Below are 4,589 nucleotides of genomic sequence, written 5' to 3'. Positions count from 1 at the left end.
CTCTCTTCCAGACCCCTCTAGGATGTCCTTCAACACTTTAGCCCAGCAAGTCACACGATCCTGGGGTATAAAACCCAGAGCATGATGCTTTGCAGTCTCTCAATGCTGGTGCAAATAGGGCACCTGCAGATGAGATTCCATTCACCCCAGGCTGCTTTCCTGAGTGTTGGGGGTCCAACTTGCAATAAATCTTAGGCTTCAGTTGTCCCTTGCTGCTTATCTGTAAGTAATAAACCTACTTCATGTAATTTGTTGTATGCATGGGTATTTTGAGTCTCCCAAGACTCAGGAAAGTTGGTAATCAGTGCATAGTGAACCTGCTTCACATTTCATGATAAAAAAAAAAATTCTCAACAAATTAAAAATAAAATTACCCTAGTTTAGTAAAAGCCATATATGAAAAGCCCACAGCTAACATCATACTCAATTGTGAAAAACTGAAAGCTTTCCTCCAAGATCAGGAACAAACAAGAGCCCACTCTCACTATTTCTATTCAAGATAGGACTGGAAGTCATGGCCAGAGCATATAGGCAAGAAAAAGAATAAAGGCATCCAAACCAGAAAGAAAGAAGTAAAATTATTTCTGTTTGTAGATGACATGATCTTGTTTGTAAAAAACCCTAAAGACTAGACACACACACACACACACGCACACACACACACACGCACACACACACGCACACACACACACTTGGACGCACACACACACACACAAATGTTAGAACTAATAAACAAATTCATTATTATTGCAAAATGCAAAATCAACATACAAAAATCCGTAGTGTTCCTATACATTAACAATAAACTATCCCAAAAAATCAAGAAAACAACCTCATTTACAATAGCTACAAAAATAATAAAATATTTTGGAATAAACTTACCTAATGAGGTGAAAAACTTACACAACAGAAACTACAAGACATTGATGAGAAAAATTAAAGATGACACAAATAAACGTGAAGACTTCCCATGTTTACGGATTGGAAAATTTAATATTGGTAAATGTCCATACTACCCAAATCAATCTACTGATTCAATGTAATGCTTACCAAAATCCAAATGGATTTTTTTCTAGAAATAGGAAAAAATTAAAATTTTAATTCTACAATTTATGTGGAACCACAAAGAGCACAAATTCATAAAACAATCTTGAGAAGTCAAAACAAACTGAAGGTATCACACCTCCTGATTTAAGTATATATTGTTTTATCAATTTGTTATTATATATTACAAGGAGTTCTGGTCAAGATGACAGAGTAGACGGTTCCTAGTGTTGCTCTCTACCACAAAGCAACCAACTTGCAACTATTAAAAAGCAAAAACAGGAGACATGAGATCTACACCAGAACAGGCAGGAGCCGCAAACCACAGGACCCCAGTCCAGGCCAGTATCCACTGCCCAGAGAGACCTCTGGGCCCACACACCCTGAGACAGCCAGGCTGGAAAAGACAGGCATTGTGAGACCCTGAGCCCAGCCTAGTTCCTGCTTTCCAGAATTGGCAGTCCCTTCAGGATCCAAGCCAGACATCAGGGTGAAACGAATCGACAGTGATACCCCCTGCCACAATGACAAAACACCAAAGGAAAGATAACAGAAATATGAAAAATCAAGAAAGTACATCACCAGCAAACGAAAATAATAACTTTCAAGTTCTAGATGCTATAGAACAGGAGGCCTTTGAAATGACTGATAAGGAATTTAGAGTAGCAATTCTAAGGAAACTAAGTGACATACAAGAAAACTCAGTTAGCACAATGAAAAGAGAAAAAATATACAGGATCTGAAAGAAGAAATGTACAAAGAAATCAATGCCTTGAAAGGAATGTAGCAGAGCTTGTGGAGCTGAAGGATTCATTCAATGAAATAAAAAAAAAAACACAACAGAGAGCCTAACCAGCAGGCCAGAAGAAGCAGAAGAGAGAACTTCTAGCCTTGAAGACAGGCTGTTTGAATTAACACAAGCAGACCAGAAGAAAGTAAAAAGAATTTTAAAAATTGAAGAAAATCTAAGAGAGATAACAGGCAACCTTAAGCACTCAAATATCTGAATCATGGGCATGCCAGAAGGGGAGGAAAAAGGAAATGGCATGAAAGCATATTCAATGAAATAATATCAAAAAACTTCCCAGGTATAGGGAAAGTCACAGATCTCCAGATTCAGGAGGCCCAAAGATCCCCACACATATTCAAGCCATAAAGGTCCTCTCCAAGACATGTGATAGTCAAACTAGCAAAACTCAAAGACAAAGAAAGAATCTCAAAAGATGCAAGAGAGAAGTAGCAAGTCACCTATAAGGGAGCCCCAATCAGAATAACATCAGACTTTTCATCAGAAACTCTAAAAGCCAGAAAAGAATGGGATGATATATTCAAAATATAAAGGACAAAAGTTGCCAGCAAAGAATACTTTACCCAGCCAGGCTATTCTTCCAAAATGAAGGTCAAATAGTATATTTCTCAGACAAACAAAAACTGCAGGAGTTCACTACCACATGACCAGCCTTACAAGAAATTCTCAAGGAAGTACTAGGTTGATACCTAAAAATGGCTATCACTGCCATGCATACTCAAGAAAGAACATAGCGTACCAGTAAAACAAAAATGATAACAATAAAGAAAAAACATAGTTTATCTACCACCCCAAGAAACCAACAAATACAGGAGACAAAGAGAAAATTAGGAAGAAGGGAACAATAGGTATTTAAGACATTTAAACAAAAATCAATAAAATGCTAGGAGTAAATCAACACCTTTCAATAACAACTCTACATGTAAAGGGATTAAATTCCCCACTCAAAAGACACAGACTTACTGGCTGGATTAAAAAGATGGACCCAATAATATGCTTCCTTCAAGAGACTCACCTCACCTGTAAAGACACACATAGACTAAGAGTGAAAGGATGGAAAAAGAAATATGCAAATAGAAATGAAAAACGAGCTGGAGTAGCTATTCTTATATCAGATAAAATAGACTTTAAAGCAAAAACCTTAAAAAGAGATAAAGAAGGACACTTTATAATGATAGAAGGATCTATCCATAAAGAAGACATAACAATCATAAATATATAGACACCCAATGTCGGAGCAGCCAGATTATAAAGCAAACACTATTATATCTAAAGAATGAGATAGACACTTACACCATAATAGTGGGGGACCTGAACACCCCACTCTCAACATTGGACAGATCATCTAGGCAAAAAGTCAATAGAGAAACACAAGATCTAAACAACACTTTAGACCAATTGGACTTGGCAGATATCTACAGAACATTCCACCCAACAACCTCAGAATATTCATTCTTCTCATCAGCACATGGAACGTTCTCCAGGACAGACAACATATTAGGTCACAAAGCAAGTCTCAACAAATTCAGAAAAAATTGAAATTATTCCATGTATTTTTTCCAATCACAATGGATTAAAACTAGAAATCAATAAAACACAGAACTCTGAAAAATATACAAACACATGGAAATTAAACAACATTCCACTTAATGACATATGGGTCCAAGAAGAAATTAAACAGCAAATCAAAAAAATTTCTTGATACTAATGAAAATAATGACACATAATACCAAAACCTGTGGGATGCAGCAAAAGCAGTACTAAGGGGGAAACTTATCACATTAAATGCTCACTTCAGAAGAATGGAAAGATGGCAAATAAACAACCTAACACTTCACCTTAAAGATCTAGAAAAACAAGGACAATCCAAACCCAAAGTTAGTATATGGAAAGAAATAATTAAGACCAGAGCAGAACTAAATGAAATAGAAACCCAAAACACAATACAAAGGATCGATGAAACAAAAAGCTGGCTTTTCTAAAACATAAATAAAATTGACGATCGTTTAGCAAGGCTAGGAAAAGAAGAGAGAAGGCCCAAATAACCAAACTTAGAAATGAAAAAGGTGATGTTGCAACTGACACCTCAGAAATACAAGAAATCATTACAGACTACTATAAACAACAATATGTCAATAAGTTTGAAAATCTGGAGGAAATGGATAAATTTATGAACACATACAAACTACCAAAACTGAGCCAAGAAGATATAGAAAATCTGAGCCGACCAATCACAATAAAAGGGATTGAAGCTGTTAGCAGAAGGCTCCCAACAAAGAAAAGCCCAGGACCAGATGGGTTCACGGCAGAGTTCTACCAAACCTTCAAAGAGGAACTGATACCAATTCTCTGCAAACTATTCCAAAAGATTGAAACAGAGGCCATTCTCCCAAACTCATTGTATGAGGCAATCATCACCCCGATACCAAAACCAGACAAAGATACATCAAAGATAGAAAACTACAGGCCAATATCCTTGATGAATATAGATGCAAAAATCCTCAACAAAATACTAGCTAACAGAATACAGCAACACATAAATAAAATTATCCACCATGATCAAGTAGGATTCATCCCAGGGATGCAAGTTTGGTTTAACATATGCAAATCAATAAATGTGATACACCACATGAATAAAAGCACAGACAAAGACCATATGATCATCTCTATAGATGCAGGAAAAGCATTTGACAAAATTCAACATTTTTTCATGATAAAGACTCTCTACAAGTTAGTA

The sequence above is a fragment of the Galeopterus variegatus genome, unplaced genomic scaffold (assembly GCF_000696425.1).
Source record: "Galeopterus variegatus unplaced genomic scaffold, G_variegatus-3.0.2 Scaffold18502, whole genome shotgun sequence".
Taxonomy (NCBI): Eukaryota; Metazoa; Chordata; class Mammalia; order Dermoptera; family Cynocephalidae; genus Galeopterus; species Galeopterus variegatus.
This window is presented reverse-complemented; position numbering follows the sequence as displayed.